Consider the following 25,086-nt stretch of genomic DNA (forward strand, 5'->3'; position numbering starts at 1 on the left):
TCTTTTGAGTGAAAATTTTCCTGGAGGATTTTAAATAATTAGTCAATTGTTTACTCACTAAGGGGTCGATTATGTTGGCGGGCAGATCGCCACCATCCACATGGTGGTGGTGATCCACCCGCCAACATTCACCACCCGCCTCCCATTTCCCACCCGCCACATTTCGATGGTGGGGGGACCCAGCGGATGGAAAGACCGTCCGCCGGTTTTACACCGGTCGACTCGTCGACCGGGCGTAAAAATTCTTTAATATGGTGGCGGTGTCTACAAGACACCACCATCCATATTACGATGTCTGCGGAGAGCAGCCTTTGCCGCCATGGAAATGCATGCTTATCCTGCATTTGGGGGCCCATTGCGGGCCCCCAGGGTGTTTGGGGGTGGGGGTGCACATGGGGGTACCTATGGTACCCCCCAGCATTTGCTTGCACAAGGTGGGAGGCATCATGCAGTGCCTGTCATGTTGTGCATTCAAATGCACAACATGCATTTTATACCTTGCGGTGGGTGGCCGCCGCAATGTAAAAAATACGGAATGCGCCTGCCAGTGTGGCGGGCGCATCCTAATGCCTACGGTGGGACCGCCGCACCTATGGCGGGCAGTCCTTTTAGCCGTTGCGGTGTCCGTCCGCCATTGCAATAGACCCCCTAAGTGAAGTTTGGGGAGAAGTCACGTGGACAAGTGGCATCATTATCCCCACACTTTACGAACCACAGAGTGTCTTGACACTGGACCATTAAAATATTAAATCGTTCTTTAAAGACTTCTTTTATGTGCTTGATTGAAGACAACAGTTTACAAGCAACATGTAACAAGTTTTTTCCACTTTCAATGCGTGCTGCATTCTACAGCACGCATTGAAGGAGGAAAATGACTGTAGTGATCGTTTTTGTGCAGGAAGGTGTCCCTTGGTGCAAGGGTGCCTGCGCCAGCGCATGGCTGCAGTTTGTTCGCCAGCGCAGGGGTCAGCACAGAGATTGGACATATTCTTGTAAAATGTTGCATCCCTGTTGCTTGGAAGTGCCACAGCATGGCGCACCCAAAGGGCTTGCGGTTCCACGCTGCAGCACTTCCTTGTAGAACTGCCCCTAAGTGCCTTCAGGGCACAGAAAACACAGCAGCATGTGGGCAGTCTCTAGACATGTCACGCTTTAGTCCATCAAGGCGACTGATGTAATGACCTCAGCCACCCTGACAGATGGCTTGCCATCTACCGAACAATGTATCAGACTCATAATGTGACAAGAAGGGTGGTGATGGAGTGTGGGAGTTGGAGCAAGATTTTAGAGTGAAGGTGACATGGAGGATGATATTCTGAAAGTAAATAGCGTTCTTCAAAGAATTCCTGTATAGAACCTTAACAATAAAACACATTCAGAATTCGTGTATTAGAATTACTGTCAACAGAGCTTGTCAATAACAATACTTAATATCTCTCACACAACAATCATCCCACTATAGACTCCCTCAGAGCTCTCATAACACACGTCTGCTTGGAGTTACAGTACCATTTGGCTCAACAGTGTTTTACCACTTCATCATGCATACGAGTATATACATGTAAGAATAGATTTACTGTTCTTATCTCCTCATCAACGGGTCTACTAGGTGAACAAATACATCTTCAAGGCGCATAGATGCAGAATTGAGAATGTGATATACAATAAAGCATCAGTGGAGAACAAGCACGTCTATTTTTTGGGCAGGTGTCCTGGTAAATCTCGTAGTAGAAAACTCAGGTTTATGTTCTATCAAGGTGGATGAAATGAATAAAGTCGAAATTAAAAATAATACCACTTATTAGTACCCGCTGAAGGTAATTGATTTATTATTGTGAGGTGCAAATACTGTATATTGAAGCTGCATACTCCAAGTACTTATATCAACGAATCTACAAAAGTCACTAGAAGGGTTACAAAAACGTGTATTTTATAAGGACCACCTCAAACATGAAGGGCTGAATGGAGAACAGTATTGGGGATATAGTCTATTGGTGAAAACAGATTAGAAAACAAAGAGTGCGATGATGAGGGGGGATAGCAAAAGTCAATCGAGGCAATCCAAGACAACACAGTGGACTGTTAGTTGTTATATAACACGTTGCTGCAACACAAATACATATAAATGAAGGTAGAGAGAATTACAGCATTTACCAACACAGCAGTTGGTGACATGACTCATTTTGGATTTGCATGAATAGCAAAATGGACACACTGCAGACTGGAACCGGGGTGATATATGTATTCATACAATGAACTACCATTATTCCTTGGGATTTATATTGAAATCAATTCGGTTTCGGTAGCTCCCACAGAAATCTTTTATGCTAACCTTTTTCATGAATGTACTTGACAAAAGGCACTTAGACCCATTTAACCAACAATCAGGCAAGTCAAGATATACTGAATTGGCATAATCGCGAACGTCACCTATAAATGCACATGCAGCTCATGTCTTGCATTCTCATTAACATATGGAAGAGGATCTTCTGGCGCCTCATGTGGAAGATGCATTTAGACACTCAGAACAGGATCTGAGCAGAAAGGGTCAAAGCAAAATGTATCTTGATACTCAGGAACCCCAAAGTCTTAACCGGCACTCAAAGGGTTCCCATCTCCCTCACCCAGTAGATGTTCAATGTAAGGTCTGCTTAGCCATTCACTACCAAAATCTCTGTTCTATGTTAAGGGTATTCAAATTCCTGTCCATCCACTCCGAGATGCACCTCACACATCACTGAATGAAAGTGCTAGTTAAGAACCCATCGCCCAATCGCACATCCTGCTGGATGTCATCCAAGTATATGTGGAAAATAACATTGAGTCGATGCACTTGGCCAGCAGTAAAGCATAGAGGTTAACTGTTAGAAATGGGATTTCTGGTTGGCTAGGGCTTGCGCCAGAGCCAGGCAGAAACCACCACTCTAGTCAGGGCTGGGGGTTACACGCCAAAGATAACCCCTGCTCACCCCCTTGGTAGCTTGGCACGAGCAGTCAGGCTTATCCCGGAGGCAATGTGTAAAGCGTTTGCGCGCGCACCCAGCAACAACACCCAAGGCCCACCACAAAAGAAACTCCACACAAGGTATTATATAAAAATAGCCTTTGTATTATACCAAAACACATTAGATAAAAACACACACTTCACAATGTGCCAACAGGCACGGGCAGAATTTACAAGGGATTATATGTACAGGGGATAGGGCCACATGGACCACTGTCAGGAATTAGCGCTTTGTAGAAATTAGCACTTAGAACATAGCACAAAATAACTCATGTAGCGCACAACCAGTAGCCACTGGTAACAGGTAAGTACCACCTACGCAAACCTAACCACCTTAGGAAAATATCGCGCAGGGAACCAGGACCTCACTAGCACCACCTGTACTAGGAGAAAACAACCACCTAAGTATCACAATACCTGTAGGGGTATAAGCACATTACACATGACGCATAAGAACACATTCAGAGGTGTAAACACAAGGCACATGACGCATAAAAACACATTCAGAGGTGCAGGTTTAGGAACAATAGTGCAAAACTCACATAAGCCACCACCTGTCCCTAGGCCAACTGGCCTTGTCGGGGCTAGGACGCCCTGTGTCCAGCAGAGTCAGGGCAAGACTGCGCACGCAGTCAGGGCAAAGAGCAAAGGCCACAACCTAAACATTGCAGCTGCCCACTAAGTGCTGGGCAGCTGAGAAATGAGCCTGGGCACCACTGTGCCTTTTTTAAAACAAATGTCCCGCCCTGGAGCCACCTAGGCTCTCTCTGGGAGTGAATTATGCCGCACGTCGGAGCCTCACTGGGCTCTGAGAAAGCAATGCCCCATAAACAGCGTGGGAGCCTCGTGGGCTCTAGATCATGAATATGGCCCAAGATAACGTTGGAGCGGCCCGCTGCCTTCCGGGGCCGCTCTGATCACGAACCAAATGCCCCCGTTATGTTGGAGCCTTCACGGGGCTCTGAATAATGAGCACTAACCACGGGGGGGCGGCCCACTGCCTTCCGGGGCCGCCCGATACCTGTAGTGCCTTGGTGCCTGTCTCAGGCACCACAGAAATGCCCCTGCAACGTTGGGGACCCAGCGCAAGGCGGGGGAGGAACCCACGGGGACGGCCGCACTCACCGTTGGCCTACGAGGCGGCGTCTCCTCCCTCGGGTGTCTCCTCCACGGCGCGGACCTCCCTTCACCCGGGCCCCCTCCTGGGACCCGGGACTCGGATCGGAGACGGCCGCTCCGGACTTCTTGCTTCTTCTTCCTCGTCCGGCGGTAGGAGCACGGGGTAGGCTCCCTATTCAAGTCCCGCCCCCGTCCCAGCGAAGGCTGCCTGACTTCCGGCTGAAGCCCGGCTGCGGCGGTGATTCTCACAGCGGCAACGAGGGGTAGGCTCCCCCTTTAGCAATATACGGCGGGGTGGGCACCCGCCGTAGGGAAATAAGTAAATAGGCGGGGTGGGCACCCGCCAACGAACGCCACAACAATGTCCCTGGCAGGGTGGGCACCTGCCGGGGGACTTCCGGATTGGCAAAGAACGGGGCAAATGCCGGGTGGGCACCGGCTTGCAGAAATAAAGCGCTCCTAGCGCTAAGGGCAGAAGTGAAAGCGCTCTCAGCACTGAAGGCAAGTCCAGCGCTTCCAGGCGCTTAGAGATTTACAAATGAAGCGCTCCCAGCGCTTAGGGGAGAATAACGAAAGTCCAGCAGAGTTCTCCTCTGCATGCAGCAAGGCAGGGGGGGGGGCAAGGCTGGGCCCAGAGGCAGCTCCCTGGGCCTCCAGGCAGGGAGGTAGTCCAAGTGGCGGTCCTCTGGCCCAGCAACAGCAGCAGCCCCCCTCAGGCAGGATCCTGGCAGAGAACCAGTTGTAAGGGGACACAGCCCCTTCTTATACACCTTTTCCCTTTGTTCTTGGTTCAGGGTGAGGGGGAAAACCAGTCGCAGCTGGTTGGGGAGCACCCTTGATGTGCTCAGCCCCTCACTCTATTCACTGGCAGGGCTAGGGTCATCAGTCGCACCACAGGGTGTGGAGCCAGCATTTTGTGGGGAAAGCCCTGCCCTATTCAGGTCCAAGGTGCACTCCTCCCCAGCCATCAGCATGCTAATCTCACACTCACCACTGGGGCAGACCCAACCAGACTCCTGGAGCCAGGCTCACCAGCCAGCTCCAGCCAATCACACGCCAGACACATTTTACACTAATATGCCAACTCCTAGAAGTGGCACTTCCGCACATGACATAATCACGCATCATACATCATTGCGAAGCATTCAATCACACGAGTCTGCACATACCAAACTCGAGCCTGCACACCCCACGCATCAGGAACTACCAGGGACACATACATTCCCCATGCATTACTATGGGAGGGCAGGCCTATCTCACCACATGCACTCAGAGGGCGCACGCACTTTACTCTGGGACACAGGGAAAGTGCGCAGAAACCAAAAATCACTACCACAAGGTCACCAATAAAAGCAAAAAGTTCAGGGGTGAACCTGCCAGAAGGGCCAAGTCCAACATTAACGATGCATGGTGAAAGCGCAGAACCCTGTGGAACACCATATAATAGAGGAAGGCCCTTGGCTACATAGGTCAAAAATTGTACCAGTTATGTACAAATGGTCAAGAAGGAAGCAAAGCATGACAGGGCCTTAAAGGGAATGTTTGACATTACAACGCGAACTATTACAATGCATACCTTTACACTGCAGTTTTTACAACTCAACTTCCATTCCAATGCATGCCATTCCAATGCAAGCCATTACAACGCATGTCCCATTACAACGAAAATTACCATTCTAACACCACCAGGTGCTTACCTCAGGGAAGGTGCTTGTCAGTGAGGGAAATGAGTTGCAATGGCATGCGTTGTAGTGGGATGAGTTGTAATGGAACTTGTGTTGTATTGACTGTTAGAAAGGCACTTCATTGTAATGCCTGTGTTGTAATGGATGTTCCCCCCTTACAGGTTATCCCTGCTACCATATGCCATTTTATCAAGATTACTTTGTTGATTGTGTCAAACAAAGCTGAGAGCTCCAATAAGTTCCAATAAATTAAGCCCAAGGAGACTAGTATAATATAAGCTATTTTGAGATTGTTGAGCATATAAGCATTAAAGACTCTGTAATATATATCAGCAGGGTGATAGGTAGGCCTGGTTGAATTTCAAATTACGTTGGTGTAATTCATGCAATTTTGGGCATTTCACATTACGGTTCTTGTGTAAAATGTCAGAAAATACACCATTACATCACTTTGCGTAGTTATGCACCATTTACGCTAAAAGTTTACAGTGAATGGCACAATTTGTAGAAGAAATTTACTGCAAAAGCAGAGGAACAACAGAATGCAAGCAGCTGTTGTTCGCGGTGTCGTTTAAATGCGTTATTGAGCGAAAAAATTACACAAGGACGTAGTCTGCCTTTAACTATTGCACAAAATGACAGATTAGCATTTTGTGTAGTTATGTGTAATTTTGCCTTCATTTTTTGTAATTCGATGAACGCAATTTTCACGAATTTAGCACCCTCCTTGTTATAGCTTTCCTAGGTAACAGAATAGGCTATCACCAGATAACATACCTGTTGGATTTGGCCCTTTTTGGCTAAAGTTCCCTAAAATGTTTGCTTTCCCCCTAGACCTTTTTTTTGACATGGTGTTGCCAACTTAAATGCTTTGGGCACTGTGCCACTGCTGATCAGTGTCAAAGTGCACATGTTCCCTGTATAAAGTGTAATGGTAATTGGTTGTCATGATTGGCATGTTTGCCTTAAAAGTAATGTCCCTAGTAATGTGCACTATGTGTGCCAGGGCTGGTAATGCAAATGCTACTAGTGGGCCTGCAGCGCTAATTGTGACACCCACACAAGTTGCCCTAAAGAGAGAACTCATGCCTGCCACTGCAGTGCTTGTGCGCAGTTTGTTCAACTGCTTTGTTTTTCTGACAAGTGCACTCATTTGCCAAGCCTTACCCTTCTCTTTTTATGCACATCAGACACCCCTATGGTAGGACCAAGGTACCCCCCTGGGCAGGGTGCAGTGTATGTGAAAGGTAGGACATGTACTGAGGTGTGTGCCATGTCCTGACAGTGAAATACTCTCTATTTCGTTTTTCTCTGTTGAAATGCCATCTTGCCAATAGGACAGAATGGGGGAGGCTGTGTAATATGTTTCCAGCCTATCTTCCCATAGGCTTAAGATGGAGAGGTGAAGTTTAGTGTGCCTGAACTCAAAATTTAATAACAAATCTTTTTGTGAAGGTGTTTTTGCATTGTGTGTTTAGAAACCACTCTTTTAGAAGTGACTGGGTTTTTGTGTTCTAACATTTCTGTGCGTCTCTGTCTGGTTGTGGATTGACTGTCTGGATTTGAAAGTGTGAGTCTCAGCGACGCTGTGTGTGTGTGCTTTTTGCAGCCTGAGACCTTCATGGGGATTGTCCTGTGATCGTGTGCACCCACAATCCAAGTGAGTCTCAGTGACGCTGTGTGTCTGTGCTTTGTGCAGCCTGAGACCTTCGTGAGGATTGCCCTGTGATTGTGTGCACCCGAAATACAAGTGAGTCTCAGCGACGCTGTGTTCACGCTATATAAAGGTCCGACTGAGCCATAATGGGTGATTAACATAAGGAGGGTTGGTCTGGCAGCCTCCGGAAGGCAGAAAAACGTGAAAGATACCCTTTCAGGGAACCCAGAACAAAGCATTGCAGGGAAAGGGTCAAAATAAAAAGCAACACATCAGAAAGGGAAGCAGACAAAGGGTCAATAGACTTTGCTGTACAATATGATACAAATTTGTTCCACCAGCAGGTGTATACCGTCTTGGTGGAGGGCCACCTGGCAAGCTAGAAAACATTATAGACTTCAGTAGGAAGGCCGAAAGCTGTCAAGTGTCGCTGCCAGTAGCGGCCAGCACGGATCGGGGGTGGCTGGGTACGGAGAGGGGGAAAAGAGGAATGTAATATATATATATATATGTTTTTAAAACACTTATCTTTTCACTGAGTCCTTTGTCTCTGCTCCATCTCGCCTCTGTTGGACTCAGGCCAGGAACAGGGTAAGGAGCCAGGAAGCACACCCAGGCACCACTGACCGACCACAAAGCTGCAATGCAGCATTGTTATTGGACTGAGCACCATAGTTTGGCACCTAGACGGGGACTAGGGCTTGGGTATGTTCTACACGCAGACTGTAATGCATCCTGTGTGGCAAAGATGCAAAGTGCGCATGACTGTTTGGCTGGCCCCAGAGGCCGGCGAAGCCTTCATGCGAATTTGGAGTGGGCAAATGGCTTCTTCCTACCCTGAGAGCAGACCAGCCCCACCTACCCACTCACACACAAAGCAGCTGCAAACAATAAAATTATATTAACATTGAGTCATTATCCTTGCCTTAGCGGAGGATCTGCCACTGGTCACTGCTCAATCTCCACAGAAGAAGGTGTACAGTTGACATTTGGGCAAAGGACCCTGCCCTACTGCTGCAACAGAAGATCCTCCCAAAGGGGTAGCCTGACCGGAGAATCGATGCTCATTTACAGAAGCTCGGGATAACTGACTCTCTGTGTCCCATCCGGAACCACAAGGATGATTTGGGCCCGGTCGTTCTTAATCTTCTTAAGAACTTTGAACAGCAGTGGTATGGGTGGAAAGGACAACACAGGATTCCTAAATTGCACTTGAGATGAAAAGCGCCGCCAAGTGAGAGCTGCCTTTGAAACACCAGCACACAAAACTACTGACATTGCACATTCTTGGAAGAGGAAAATCGATCTAAAGAAGGCTCTTCCCACTGTTGAAGGAGACCTTGCATCACCTCCAGATGGAGACGCCACTCGTGATCCGATAGGCATCGATCGCTTTCAACGCCAAAGTGATCGCTCTGAGGTCCAGCAAGATGATGTGGAGTACCGATTCCATGGGGGGCCAGAGTCCTCTGATCTCCATCTCTCCCAGATAGCCACCTCATCCCAAAAGTGAAACATCTGTCACTACTTTAAGATCTGGTTGACGAAGGAAAAGGGGTCTGCCTCTGACCCAATCGCGGCAGGTCTCGGGCAGTTCCCTCTGAGATCTGAACCATGACAGAGAGATTCCCCATGATGCTGTAAGCATTGGACTTGAGATCACACTGCAGACCCTGTATATGCCATATGGCATGGGCTACTGGTAGGATGCATGTGTCCATGAGGCCCAACAGTCTCAGAGACATTCTCACCGAAATCCAAGACTGAGCATGAAACATCGGTATCATAGGCTGAATATCCTGGACTCGCCGCTGTGGAGAATAGACCCAAAACTGAAAGGTGGCCAGAACAGCTTAGATGAAAGGGAGCCTCTGAGAGAGATCCAGGTGTGTCTTCGGCACATTGATAGTGAACCTATGATAATGCAAGTGGTTTGCTGTTGTCTGGAGGTGGGAGATAACAGCCTGGGGCAAGTCGGCCTTCAGCAGCCGGTCGTTGAGATAGGAGAAGACTGGCACACCTGATCTACGCAGATTAGTTGTGACCACTGCCATCAACTTGATGAACACACAAGGGGCGCTGGTAAGACCAAAGGGGAGCACCGTGACCTGAAAGTGCTTGTGGCAAACCATAAACCACAAGTAGTGTCAATGGGCAGGCAGGATAGGGAAATGAAGAAAGGTCTCCTGCAAGTCCAACCCTACCATCCGGCCTCCCAGGTCCAGGGCAGACAGAACTAGAGCCAATATGAGCATCTTCAATTTCTACTTTTTGAGGAAGTTGTTGAGGTCTTGAAGGTTGATGATAGGATGAAGCCCTTGTCCTTTTTCTGGTCCAGAAGGATGCTGGAATAGCAACCATGACCTACTTCTGGTGCCAGAAACCTCTTTATGGCTAACTTGGCCAAGAGAGTCATGACTTCATCCCAGAGCAAAATAAAATGATCCTCCATTAGCCAGTGGAAGGAAGGAGGTATGGAGAAAGTGCGGACTGGGAATGGGGTAGCTGAGAGGCCCAAGGACTTCCTCGTAGCCTGGGATTCCTTAAAGTGCTCCAGTGCAGTGTCTGCCTCGAAGAGATGAGTGACATCAAAGGGCATCCATGAGCAAGGCATGGACATCTCCTGAAAAGACAGATGTTCTCAGCCAGTCATGGCGTCTAACAGCCACCACCGTGGAAATTGCTCTGCCCAGCTTATCGATTGTGTCTAAACCAGATCAAATGGAGAACTTCATGAATCTTTACTATCTGATACTGCATGGGAGAGGCAGTACCAGGCCTCCTCCGGGTCCTGTGTCCCTGACTGCACTGCAAGGCTGGCAGAAGAAAAAATATTCTTGCCACAACTCTCCAGCCTATTAGATTCCCTGTACAGGCAACAACCATGGGAAGTGGAGGTTTGGACCACCAGGCTCTCTGGGATAGGGTGAGTAGTAAGGATCTTTGGAACACCCAGGGCAGAGCAGTGGCTGCGTGCGATCAACCTGTTCACAGGGGACCCTGTGCTGGGCTTGGACCAGGTTACCCAAAGGACTTCTGTGAGGGCTTCATTGAATGAGAGCAAAGGTTCCAAAGATGAATCTCCTGGCTGCAGCACCTCTGTCAAGATGTTAGTCTTGAATGCCACTGTGGGTAGACTGGCCAGTCCAAATAAGGCTCCTGGAACAACATACTACCATCGGACACTGTGGCGCCGAAAGCTGCACTGGTCAACTCAGTGCTGGGTCTGTGTCATCAGGGATCAAAACTGGGCTGGCGCCATCAGTGCGCGACATACTCACCGGGAGCATTGGCGTCAGGACAAGTGTTAGGGAATGTCACAGTGGCATGACTGGAATCGGTCTGGATCTATGTCTGGTTCCAGGAGGCCTTGGCACCAGAGTCTACGGTGCAGACCCAATGGAGCTGCTCAAAAATGAGATGCATAAGCAGTAATCACTCTAAATCACAAAAAAGCTGGGAGATGCGGAGCCAACCCAGGTACAGGTTCCAAGGAAGGAGGCCTTGAACGCTGATGTTCTTCCATCACAAAAGCCGATGGATGGGTAGAAGTTAAAGCACTCTTCAGCGTATATTGCATCGTATGCCTCTTACCTGAGTGTCCTGAGGCTTTTGAGTGGGACGCAGAGGACTTGGGACTTATGTAGGGGCCCCAATACCTGCCCCTCAACCGGGTCCGAAACCTAAAGGCTGCAAGCAGCTTTAGGGACTGCTCCCTCAAAACCTTTGGCACCATGGCCCAGCAGTCAAAGCATGGTCACGCTCCGGACACCACAGGCAAACCAAATGCAGGTCCGTCACCGACATCGCACAGTGACAGGCACCGCATGGTTTGAACCCTAAACTCTTCCTAGAGTAGATGACTTCCTACACACCAAAAAAGTGGTTGTTAAAAAGGTGAAAATCTTGTAAAATAGTGACAGAGGATAACTCTTTTCAAGGATCAATTCTTGATTGGCGCAAAAAAAAGAACAAAGGTAAGAAATTTACTTCTAGATTATGTCTCCACCAGGAGGCATTACCAAAGGTAATCGACTTGTTTGATAATGCTGCTGATTCTTTGAAAACTGTATTTATCCACAGACACACCCAACCCTTGAAAGTCTTTTGTTGACTATTTAACAGTCAGCATTGCGCTGATCACTGTTGTGTCTGATAGACTATTGCTAGTAGTAGAATTAAATGTCTGGGCCGATGACCCTTGAGCAACAGAAGTCCAGAACTTAATAAAGTCCTGCAATGCCATAGGACTATTGCAATTGGTGAAGGTCCTACAAGCATAAGGAAACACACCTCATATTTTCAAACTCTAACAAGTGCACATTTGATCACACTTTAAATATTCCATGAACAGATCGTAGATCAGAATTTTTTACTTGTACCAATTCCAAGAGAGAAAAAATAACAACAAAGAGCAATTAAGAAAAACTGAAAAGCATTATTCAAATTTCTTCTAATATAAGCTCCGAGACATCAAATGTGCTTTCTTCTTTTCTCTTTTCCAGTGGCTCAGCAATTGGCACCAAACATTCAAACTATATCTTAAGGATCTTTAGTTCTGTGTCACATTAAAGGGTTCAGTCGCCTTTCAGACTGCATAACTTCCAAACTGATCTCTTTCGAATTAGATAAGGTCCCTGGCTCGTAGGAGAAGGCTGTAGTTACTACACTGTTAAGAAAAAAAGCTAATATTATTGTGACCTATTCTTGCAGAATTATTGAAAACATTGTTAATATTCGACTAACACAAGTAATTAAATAAAATAATATTGGGAACCTGCACCAGTTTGGCGTCCGTGCATCGTACAGCACTAAGATTGAGATATTGGCTAGCTAAATGCTTGATTGAAACTTTTATTATGCAGTGGCTTGGGGCCTTTGGGGTCACAGATTGGGCTGTGAGTTGGATCATGTCCTCTCTATCAGAGCTTTTCCAAGCTGTCTCCTTGACACCTTCCTTCTCAGCCAAGACTGTATGTGCCGTCCCAGAAGAGTCTATGTGGCATAGTTAGATGCATGAATGTGGTGTCCTTGGGGTCCCGGGGGTAAGTGCTTGCCGCTCGATAATGCTGATGCAGGGCCTGCGCGGGAAATGACACACAGGGACACAGTGCTTATGTTGCTTAGTCCGCCGCCGCAGCCGTTCTGGCGTACGTGCGTGCGTGACTGTCTTTTATTTGACATACACACGTGACCTGACGCGTACGTCCCATCGTATCGCTTCAGGGTCACGACATCACATTCCTCCCCAACACACAAAAATGAAAATCAAAAAACTTTCAGACACATTCCTGGCTTTTGAGATCCTTTCCATCCCATGACTACCCTACCTTTGCTCACACTATTACTGTGCAATTAAATCAAAACAGTCTTACGTGAGGTAGTCCTTAAGGCGACAGGAAGGCTCGGGATTGTTCCGGAGGTTGTACCTTGATGCTCCGCGGGTCGGTGAATTTCCTGGGCCGCCACCCGACCCTTCACTGGTAGCACTACTTTCACCGTCCGGTTGATCAGCACCTTCGCCCAGAAGCGGCACCTCCGGTTGCTGGATTGACCTCGGAACTTCATTCTCACTGGACCGTGGGGTGGCCCTACCCAACGCATCGTCGGTGGACACACCATGCTCCATAGAATTCTCTGCACCCCCGGGGCTATCGCAGGGATCCCCCTGATCTGGGCCCCCAGTTCCTTGTGATGACTTGATCCTTTTGAAGTATGACACGTTCCGGGTGATTCTCTCTCCCCTCCGAGTGGCAGTGACACAAGTTCCTTTGACTGCTTCCACTGTCCAGGGTTCCTTTTCAAACCTCAGCCGGAACTTGCTTCCAAGTGTTCTATTCTTTATGAGCACAACATCACCTGGGGCAATGTCAGGTACCGCCGCTCTCCATCGGGTATCGGCATGCGCATGGGCCCTCCGGCGTCGGGTATCAATGGCACTGTCATCCGGGGCTTCAGGTCGCCACTCCGGGTGGTGCGGTATCGTGTCCGTGACCACTCTTCCCATCAGCAGGTGTGCCGGAGCGGCTCCAGTGGTGGAGTGAGGCGTCTGGCGGTAACTCTGAAGGAAGGTGAAAATGGCCAGCTCTACTGACTGGTTCTTGTTGTGAGCAATGCGGATTACTTTATTAAGGGTCCTCATGGACCTTTCTGCTTCCCCGTTCGCCTGCGGCTAGCGGGGCGTGATTCTCCGGTGACGTATGCCCAAAGTTCGCAGGTACGTGGCGAACTCCTGGCTCTGGAAAGGGGACCCATTGTCCGTCCTGTTCTCCCTCACTAGTCCATGTGTGGCCATGATTTTTTCTAACTTGGGGATTACTTCACTGGCGCTGAGTGCCGACAGTATCTCAACCTCAGGATATTTTGAGTGATCGTCAATTGCCACTAGAGTGTGGCACCCATCCGGCAGGCTGCCAAAGTCCACACTTATTTGGGACCACGGAACTCTTGGCCGAGGCTCCATGACAATGGGAGCTGGCCTGGGTGCTTCCCCTGTAACTTGACATGGGTGGCAAGCACGAACAGTGGCTTCTATGAGGTCATCCATGAGTGGGAACCAGACTTTTGTACGAAGTCTCGATTTGGTCTTTACCATGCCTTGATGGCCTACATGGGCTAAGTCTACCATTCGCTGAGTTAGCGACGTCGGGATGACAAGTCTATGTCCCCTCAGCAGGCACCCCGTGTTGTCCTCGGTCAGCTCATCCCTTACATGGTATAAGCTGTCCATTATCCGTCATGCCATGGGTGTCAGACTCCTCCATTCTTCCTTTGCTCGGTTCCAGTTGTTGTTCTGGACGGCTTGCTTGGCCCTCTGCAGACACTCATCCTGGCTGGTGGCTTGTTGGAGGCTGGCCATGGAGATGGGTATGGGACATGATCGTGCAGTGACACATCTCACATACTCCTCTGTGTCAGCTGCTTCTTCCATCTCTTGGGGAGTAGCTTTCCGAGGATGGCGGGAGAGGTAATCAGCCGGGTTCCATGCCCCTGGTTGGTATTCTACCTTGCAATTGTAATTTTGCAATTGAAGCATCCACTTCTCAATTCTTGGTGGTGGTTTTGTAGAGGTCCCCGAGAATAGTGAGACCAAGGGCTTGTGGTCGGTTGTTACCACGAACGGTTTTCCATACACGTGACAACCCCAGTGAATTGCAATGGCATCCTTCTCTATCTGGGAGTACCGTTGCTCCGTCTCTGTAAGTGACCGGCTTGAGAATGCCACCGGAGCCCATTCATCTTGAGGCGTCTTCCGTTGGAGGAGAACAGCACCCAGTCCTACCGGACCATCATCCACTGCAATCAAAGTGAGCTTAGCAGGGTCAAAGAATGCGAGTGTCGTTGCTTCGGAGAGCGCCTCCTTGATTTTTTCAAAGGCCCGGGCTTGCTCGCTGCCCCACGTCCACGGAGTGGACTCTTTTGTCAGTTCTCTCGGGGGGCTGTCAAATTGGCCAAGTCTTGGATGAATCTTCCACAGTAGTTGACCATTCCTAGGAAGCTTCGAACTTCAGTAATATTTGTGGGAGCGGCCGCTTCTTTGATGTCTTAGCTTCTGCGAGCGTCTTGACAATATTGTGAATGTCCTTACCCCCTAGGTGGATGATCATTGCTCGTTTTTGGTCTCTATGGACTTTGGTGGCTTCAAAAAATATGCGCACTCTGTCCTCCCAATCCTTCCATCTGGCTGCCACTGCCGACGGTGACCCATCCACTATGAATGGTTCGATTGGTGGTATGTTAGTCATGGCTTGCGTGTGTTGCCTCCACCAGGCGAGACCTGCTGGTGATTTGGGTGTGCTTCCCCCTCTGACACTCCCCTCTCCAGGGAACCTGATGACTTATTGTAGAGGGGTGCTGTGAGTCCCTTTTCCAGGCTACGCGTGACTTGCATTCCCTCCTTGGGCCCCAGGCACACTGTTGCTATTACTCACGGGCACTCCTGCTGGACCGGTGCTCTCCCTTCGATACACGCCTATTCTAGTGCTCAGGAATGCACTCGCGTGGTAGAGGTCTCCCCCAGGGCACGTGGCAGCAAGCTCCAGTCAGTCGCTTCGTGGGAATGCTCCAATGCGCTCCGATCTACTTCCAGGCCACAGCCACGTGGTGTGCGCTAGCAGCCCCACCTCCGCGCATGTATGCGCGCTCAGGGCGACGCCGAGCAGCACGATGCACTGTCGGGTTCCAGCTCCGCACCGGAAGCGGCAATGAGGGGCAGCGACGCTGCGCAGGGGCACGAGCACCACGAGAGACGGGACACTCGCAGCAGCCACACCCGCGTACAACACGTCGGTGAGGGCACGCCCACCCTCGTCGCCAGTTTATATGGTGTCCTTGGGGTCCCGGGGGTAAGCGCTTGCCGCTCGATAATGCTGATGCGGGGCCTGCGCGGGAAATGACACACGGGACACGGTGCTTATGTTGCTTAGTCCGCCGCCGCAGCCGTGCATGCGTGGCTGTCTTTTATTCGACATACACACGTGACCTGACGCGTACGCCCCAGCGTATCGCGTCAGGGTCACGACATCACACATGAATATATACTTTTCGAGTACATTTTTACTCATATGCTGAGTGTGATTGTGGACATCTCACAAAAAGTGAAGGACTAGCCTCACACACCACCTGGTGTCATGCTTCATCATCGGCCGTCCTCGCCCTCTAAAAACTTGGTTTGATAGAGGGCGTACATTCACCTGATGACAGGGATGCACTTCTAAACTAAGTGGGGGCCCAAAGTGAATACGTGAAATCTAAAAACCATTACAGTTGCCAGATTACATTTTAATGGAGGAGGTAACTGTATGGTATTAAAAAACAGTGGACGGTGCACTCACTCACTGCATTCAATTGGGTCTCGGAGGAGTCAGAGTCCACAGTTAACGGGGCAGATTGATTTTCGGAGTTAGTCAGGGTGAAGGCTAGGTTTGGTGTTATCGATTGCTGACTTTCAGTCAACTCAATTTCTGTTGATACCACCCCTATAGCCCTCTGGAGCATCTTATCAATAGAGGTAGGCTGATGGGTTATAGGTGATTGCATAGTTAGAGTTTCCTTTTTCCCTACACAGGCATGTTTTCCCATTGTTGCTGAAAGGTATTAACGTGATTTGCCTTGTTGATAACCTCGATTTAAGGAGGAGGAGCCTAAATGTATCTAGAGCAGCTCAGTAGCTCAGTAAGCAGCACACAGCAAACAGCACAGGGACTCCTTGTTTTTCTGCTTCAAGAGTAGCTCCGTGTGCCAATGCTTTTTCACGACTATGCCAACAACAGAAAGGGGGGTGGCCCAGCCCAGCCTCTTCCAGGCTCTGACGGGCGCAGATGGGCCCACCCTTGGCCCGCGCGGGTCCTGCACTGCAGGAGCCCGCTGCTGGCTGTAACACGCCTCCGGGCACGGGATAGGTGCGTCGCTCGTGGCGTCAGCCACACAGATTCCTGGGACTGTGAGTCCTTGCAGGTGGCCGGTCCCCTCAGGGCTGTAGTATTACGAATTTCCAGCACTGCGGGAGCCCGCTGCTGGCTTTAATGTGCCTCCGGACGCGGGATATGTGCGTCCCTCGTGGCGTCAGCCACACAGATTCCTGGGGCTATGAGTCCTTGCAGACGGCCATTCCCCTCACGGCTGTAGTATTACGGGCTTCCGTAGTCAGAAGTTGGAATTGGAACTTTTTGTGCTAAAAGACTCAAATAATGAACATAATTGTACTGTCTCACCTTAAACAAGAAAATGGGCCTGGGAGGCTTCTTGTCGATATACTCAGTGTCAAGAATGGGACTGCCTTTGCCAACGAGAATGTATTTTCATTGTGTAAGCAAATCATGGGCTGCGGATAAAGTCAATGAATGCTGAAAGTTCTAGGGCACTTTATGCATGGTTGCACATACTTCCTGTGGGAAAAAGGCATGCTACCTATCTGTCACCTGAGGAATCAAGAATGTCCCATCATTAGTAAGATGAGATTGAGTTTAATATATTGAGAGCTGCAGTACTCTAGTTATTCGTTCAGAGAAAGGTAATGAGGCCCTGAGGATGAATGGATTTCTGAGTATTTTGTTTTAGATATTTGCAGTTCTCCTAATGCCACTTATCACAGTCATATTTAATATGTTTGCAGTCTGTGCTATAAGGGTCTACCTGGATTAGGCTTGTATGGGATGATCGCTGAGAGATATTCTCTAGTTATCTTGGTAGGGTATTCATGTGTGAGCAGAGAGAAAAGTAGTATTACTGAGGAGTGCAAATTGTCAATCATGGGTAAATTGACCTCATTCCCACTGCCCTACATCATAATAACATTTCAGGTGTATTATCCCCTATGATAGATGGCAACAGTGAAGATATAGTAAGATAAAGGACATGTTCTTGGAGGGTGCAGGGAAGTCCTTGCCAAAATGTAAGCAGTTATTCAGCATGGGTGATGAGAAAAAAACTCTATTTGGTAAAAATTAGGCATTGGTTGATGCACACCCATGTGAAACTAGTTGCTGTTAGAAAAGGCACCCTTTTAAAAACATTTTTAGTTCTAGTACTGGATTGAGTCGTACAATCTCCTATATACATATTGAGAGCCAGGAGCTTGAACACCAGAGTCTAAATCTAATTATTCAGAGCTATGACATAGTGTCAGTGGGTAACAACAGTTGCAACCCACTGCTGTTATGCAATATAAGCGATAAAATACCCCCTCAATCAATCAATCAGGTTTTATAAAGTATGGCTAATCACCCAATATGATATCCATGCGCTTGAATATCCTGGATACTTATTCGAAAGGCCTTGAGGGCCATTGGGAATTCTCGAAGCTTGGTGATGATCCAGAGGTGCATGGGGAGACTGTTCCAGGTTTTTGATGCGATGTGGGGGAAGGAGCGTCCTCCACTTCTCCTTCTGGAGTTGCAGGGAGTATGGGCAAGTGAAAGGGAGGGGGAGTGTAGTCTTCTCAATGGTTGGTGTAATTTCAGGTGGTAGATAATGTAAATGGGTCCTTGATTGCGTAGATCCTTGTATGCATGGATCCACATCTTGAAATGGCATCTCTTCTGTACAGGGAGCCAGTGAAGTTGCCTGTGGTGGGGTGTGATGTGGGTACGCCGAGGAAGGCCAAGAATGAGCAGCCTGCAGAGTTCTGTTTGGTCTGAAGTCTCCGCAAGAGATGTGCCCTGATTCCTATGTAGATGGCATTGCCATAGTCCAGTTAGCTGGTGATGAGGGCTTGCGCCACGGTGTGTAGGGGTAGCCATTTGAAGATCTTATAAAGCATGCACAGAGTGAGGAAGCAGGCAGAGGAGATGGCGCTGATCTGTGATTTCATAGTGAGCTTGTTGTCAACGATGATTCTGAGGTTTCTGGCATGGTGGGAGGGAGTGGGTGCAGTTCCTAGGTCTGCTGGCCACCAGAAGTCATTCCATGTGTTGCTGTTGTTGCCAAAGATCAGTACTACTGTCTTGTCTGTGTTCAGCTGCGGGCAATTGTTCTCCATCCAGTTGGCAACATTTGTCATTCATCTGTGGAAGTTGGTTCTGGACGAGTTGGGTGTCGTCTGCATAGGAAATTATGTTGAGACCATGGGATCTGACGATGTAGGCCAGCGCGGTCATATAAGCGTCTAAGAGCATGGGGCTGAGAGATGAGCTCTCAGGGATACTGCAGGAGATCTCCTTGTGTTCAGAGGTTTAAGGTAAGAGGTAGATCCTCTGGATTCTTCTGGTGAGGTAGGAGATCCATCTGAGTATGTCCTATTGAATACCGATGTCGTGGAGTCTTTTGATCAGCATGTGGTGAGACACAGTGTCAAACCCCCTGCTGTACATTATAACTTTCAGGAAATTAGCAATCTCCTGTACTAGATGCAAACGGGCTTCTGTCCCAGGTATAGTACAGACACAGACCTTTTATTAGCCTTGAAGTACCAAAAGAAAAGCTTATCCAGGTAGGGACAGCTGTGCCATTTTTTCTAGTCTTTTGCGCAGCCTTTGATACATCTCTGGTGGCCTCCTCAGACATAGACACAGGGAAGGTGTGAGACGGCTGACCTCGTTATTAGACAATAGACGTTTTCAGGTTAGGAAAGAGCCTTGACTGTCGGAGGTCCATCAGCTCAGGTGTGGAGTGCCCCAGGTCTCATTTCTGAGTCCAACTCTTTTTTAATTTTTATATCCGCCCTTTAGCAGACATTATCTAGTCAGCTGGTCTCACTATGGTGTCTTATTCATATGAAACACAGATCATTATTTCCTTATCACCTAACACTAGCATAACCTCAGAGACACTATCCACCTGCCTGGAGTAGGTGAACAATTGGATGACAGCCAAATGCCTTAAACTGAACGGAAAAAACTGAGGTGCGGTTGTTGGAAACAAACGGGCTTTGTGGGACCACATTCTTAGGCCTTCGTGCCTGGGTGATCGCCCTTCCCAAAAAACAGATGTTAAGAGCCTGGGGGTTTTAATAGATAACAATATAACCATGGCTGCAGAGGCAAAGTAAGTTCCAGAGACATGTTTTGGTCTCCGGAGAGCCCTGTGAAAGATGATAAAATGACTTCCTGTACACACTTGAAGAGTTGTCGTACAAGGTCTTGTGGTAACTCTCTTTATCTAGGCAGTCCTGCTTATGTAATTCAGATGTTGCAAGTCATTCAAAATACTGCTGCCTGAATACTGCTGGGCTTACCTAAAACACAGTCTACATATCTGGTTTTGGTCAACCTTCATTTGCTGCCGGCCACCAAAAGAATTGAATTCAAAGCCCTGTGCATAGCGCGCAAGTAAAAATACTCTTATGGCTCGCATATCCGCAGTCCCCTTATCACACCATACTACAACACAAGAGAGCTAAGATCCAACATTTGCTCCTTCCTAGGTACGCCCAGAATTAAAAGAGTCAGAGGGCGAGCTTGTGTATACCGGATGTCTAAACTCTGGAACTCTCTGCCCAGTTACCTGAGAGCCAAAACCAACTGTTAAGCTTCAGGAAGCAATTGAAGACCCACCTATTCACCTAACTGACACATTTCTTCCTCCATATTTTTGTCAGCGCTGGGAAACCTGGTCCTGGGTAGCTATGCACTTTATAAGACTAGGAAAACAAAATAAGGATATTGCTAGTCACTGAGAAGCTCCATAACCATTTAGATGAACAAGGACAAAGGTTAAGTTCCTTTACAAGGTTGTGGAACTCTAAGGTGACTTGCAATACCCTTAACATGTCCAGCAGGGAGTACTTTATCCATTTAAAACATGGTCACACCATCACCGTTCCCACAAACCACTTAAAACCTTGCTGCCAAGCTCTTTCATATGAAAGAGAGAGATGTTTGCAAACATGAAGAATCAAAATAGAACTTCTAGTGCAAAAATAAACATGTCAAAAATCTATTAGATATTTCTTGCCAAACACTATCAGAAAGCTTACAAGTCAGTTTAAAAAAAGCTGCAGAAGCTGGAATCTGCAGAAACATGCTAAACATTCGAACTTTTCTATAATTAGCTAAGGAGTGCAAAAAAGAATCATGTTCTTTCTGCTTGTCACTGTAAGCTAGAAAAACATAGCAGAAGAAAGGAAAGCAACAGCTCATTTGCTTTGCTTTAAACAGCTGATCCATTGCCTGACCTGCCTTTCAACTCAGCTGCTGAGGGACATTCATTCAGGGATTGCAGAATTTCATGTATTATAAAAGATTTCCAGGCTGTTCTGACAGAGCTCTCTGAAAGCATGTTATTGCAGAGCTGACGTTGTGCTCTAATGGAATCCAGGGGACAAAGCATCAGGTGGGTGATAGGCTGGGTGCCTTAAGGTCAATTATTGTTTTGTATCTTGGGACAGGGAATAGAAATGATGTTATCTATGCTTCTTTATTACTTGTTCGTCCCTGCATAGCAGATGAAAGCAAAGACAGATGCATTTTGGGATCACATATAACATAAAATTAGACATGGGTAAAAAGTAAATAACAGATGTTTTTCACCTTGGGGTTCTGAGTGACATCATTGATAACTCAAGCTTCGCTCTTATGGTCCATATGATGTCACTTGGAACCCCATGGTAAAAAACACCCTTGTTATTTAATGTCACCCCTCTATAATTGTGTATGTATGACTCCCACTGAGAACCATTAGCTCGAATGTCAAATGTGATAATTCACTGCTGTGACATAGCAGCAGTGGGTTACAGATCTCATCACTCAGTGTTGCTACCTGTTTCTGCGTCATAAAGGATTTCCAGGCTGCTCTGGCCTGGCTCTATGTGAACCTGTCAGAGCAACGCTGAAATGCAGAGAGCACAGCTTCTGAAGGAGAGGAAGGGAAGGCACAAGGTATGCCTCCCCCATTATTTCTCTGCCCCTGCCTAGAAATTGAAAGCAGGGATAGTTGATTTCTGGTTGCAACACAAAACATAAAATTATAGACAGATAAAAAGTGAATAACATAAACGTATCTCACTTTGAGGTTTGGAGCGACATCATAGACTACTCAAGCTTCACTCCTGAAATCTATTCGATGTCACCCCTCAGTGAAAAACATCCCCAGTATCTAATCAATCAATCAATCAATCAATCAATCAATCAATCAATCAATCAATCAATCAATCAATCAAAACATCACTCAATTAGGGTTTATAAAGTGCAGGAACTCCCCATTGAGGGTCTCAAGGCGCTGGGTGGGGCTGCTGATTCATCAGGTGTGGAGGTTCAGTGGAAGAGCCAGGTCTGGAGGTCCTTCCTAAATTGGGTCAATGACGCGTATTGCCTGAGGTGGATTGAGGTCTTGGCAGTGAGGTATGTGAAGGATCTTCCTCCGGTCCTGGTCTTGTGGATTTATTGAATGGAGGTTAGGAGGAGTTGGGCGGAGTAGAGTCATCTTGCGGGTCTGTGGAAGGTGTGGCAGTGGTTCAGATATACTGGTCCTGCATCAAGGAGCTTGTTGATAGGGAGCCTGTGGCATTGTCAGAGGTGTTGTGTCATGTGGCTGTAGCGGAGATGTCGAGAACCAGTCTGACTGCAGCGCTTTGAACATTCTCTAGTTTCCTGAGATGTTTCTGAGTGACACCGGCATAGAGTACGTTGCTGTAGTCAAGTCTACTGGTGATGAGGATGTGGGTGACCATCTTTCTGGATTTTGTGGGGAGCCATCTGAAAGTATTTTGAAGCAGCCGGAGGATGTGAAAACAGGAAGAGGATACTGCGTTGATTTGGTGGTTCATAGAGAGCGAGGAGTCCAATATGATTCAGAAGTTGCATGCTTGGTCCCTAGGGGTGGGGAGGGTTCCAGGTGCGGCGGGCCACCAGGAGTCATCCCGTGCTGAGGGGGTGGATCCCAGGATGAGTACTTTGGTCTTGTCAAAGTTGAGCTTGAAGCAGCTGTCCTGCATCCAAGTGGCAATTGCCTTCATTCCGTTGGTTGAGGTGGCTGTAGGTTCATTGGTGAGGGAGATGATTGACTGGCTGTCGTAGGCATCGGAATTGATGTTGAGTCTGTGGCTTCTGACAATGGTTGCGAGAGGAGCCATGTTGATGTCGAAGAGGGTGGGGCTCAGGGAGGTGTCCTGGGGCACTACGCAGTTGATCTATGTAGGTTCTGAGAGGAATAGGGGTAGTCTTATTTACTGAGTATGGCCAGTCAGAAAAGAGAGAATCCAGTCTAGTGCCTAATCACAGATACCAGCGTTGTGGAGTCTTGTGATTTGGGTGCGGTGGGAGAAGGTGTCAAAAGCGGCCAAGAGGTCCAGTAGTATTCCCCCAATTGAGGAGAGAGTGAATATTGCGGTTGATGGTGCGGAGTGCTGTCTCAGCGCTGTGGTTGCTTCAGAACCCGGGATTGGGAGGTGTTCAGAATGTGGTGTTCTTCGATGAACTCAGAGATTTGGGCGTTGATGGCCTTCTTGATGACCTTGACTGGAAAGAGGAGGAGGTAGATATGTCTGAAGTTCTTGAGGTCTGTTGGGTCAGCGGATGGTTTCTTCTGCAGGGGTTGATCTTAGTGTTTTTCCAGTTGATGGGAAAATGGCATTTCGATGGAGCAGCTGATGATGCGGAGAAGCTGGGGGTGATGGATGTTGTTGCTCTATGGAAGATGTGATACATGCATGAGTCCAATGGGGCTCCCCAGTGTATGCTCTTCAAGGTCTTGAGTGTATAGTCTGTGATAAGTGGAGGCCAGTTGAGCAGGATCTGTTGTGATGTGGTGGGATTGAGTGTGGTGGTGACAGGAGTTGTGGTGGGGTCTTGGGTGTTGAAGCTATCATAGATCTGCCTGATCTTGTTGTGGAAGAAGGTGCTGAATTTGTTGCAGTGGCCTTGGGAGGATGGGATGTCTTGTTGCAGAGGTCTAGAGAGGGTGGGACATCTGTGGTCTCACGGTTGGGCCTGGCAAACTCCTTGACGATGGCAATAAGTTCATTGCCGTTGTGTGCATTGGCATTTAATTTGTCCTGGATGGCTGTTTTCTTTGTGATTTTGCGGAGGAGGTGGTGTGCATTGATTGCAGCATTTTAGGTTGCTTGGTTTTCTGTGATTTTCTCTTGAGTCATCGGCAAGAAAGTCTGGACTCGTAGAGGGGAGGAGTGAACCAGCTGGCTTTCTTGGAGTGTTGCTTGCCTAGTGTCTTCTTGAAGGGTGCCAGAGTGTCAGCGCAGTTGGGGCTCCATCGGTGCAGGTTGCGTGCTGTGCTTTTGGCATCTGTTGGTGCCGGCAGAGTGGTTGTGCCATGGAGGTCGACGAGACGGTCTTCGGTGGCCATGTTCTAGTAGTGCCGGGGGGGTGATGAAGTCGGTGGTGTGCAGTGGGCACTGTGAAAGCGATGTGCACTCAGAGGTGGTCTGTCCAGAGGAGTTCGGTGGTGTGGCTGTAGGTGATGTTTCCATTGATGGAGAAAATGGGGCTGAGTGTGTGTCTAGCTGTGTGGGTTAGTGTGGTCACTAGCTGTTTGAGTCCGATGTTGGTAAGGGTTTCTAGTAGAGAGGTGGTGTTCTGCTCACCTGGGTTGTCCAGGTGGAAGTTGACTCATTTAATACTCATCCTATTTATTAATGTAATCAACATCTATGCCCTAAGACGTTTTAATGCATGGGCAAAGTGGGCTCTGGCCCAGGGCCCCAGCCTTTCAGGGGTCCCCCTGACATAGTCAGCTCCGTTCTCTAGAATTTTGCCCTGATGACCATGAATATTTCTTAAACAGATTGTTTTAAATACTGTTTTCCTTTAATTAAGTTTTTATGTACCTGATGTCTGAGAGTTTAGTACAGACATTTTGCAGAGAAATGTTATGTTCATGTTTCATGCAATATGCATAAACAATGTGTTTTTTTATATCAAAACAAGGCCTAACATATACGAAATGTGAGGGCGTCACAGAAATAATTTGCAGTAATATTGGTGAGCTGCTGCTGTGTTACAATATTGAAAACTCACATAACTATCCCTGAATATTAGATGTAAACACATTTAGGGCCTTATTTATGAAAAGTGATGCATCACTGTGTGAAAACAGGGATGCGTCACTTCTTAGTGCGCCTTCCTTGCGACATGATGGATGCTTCATATTTACAGTATTACGCATCAAGTCGCAAGGAGTTACAGATACGTCAGTATTTCTGATGTATCTGTAGGCGCAAAAGTGATGCA

This window comes from Triturus cristatus, chromosome 2_2 (assembly GCF_964204655.1).
Source record: "Triturus cristatus chromosome 2_2, aTriCri1.1, whole genome shotgun sequence".
Classification (NCBI taxonomy): Eukaryota; Metazoa; Chordata; class Amphibia; order Caudata; family Salamandridae; genus Triturus; species Triturus cristatus.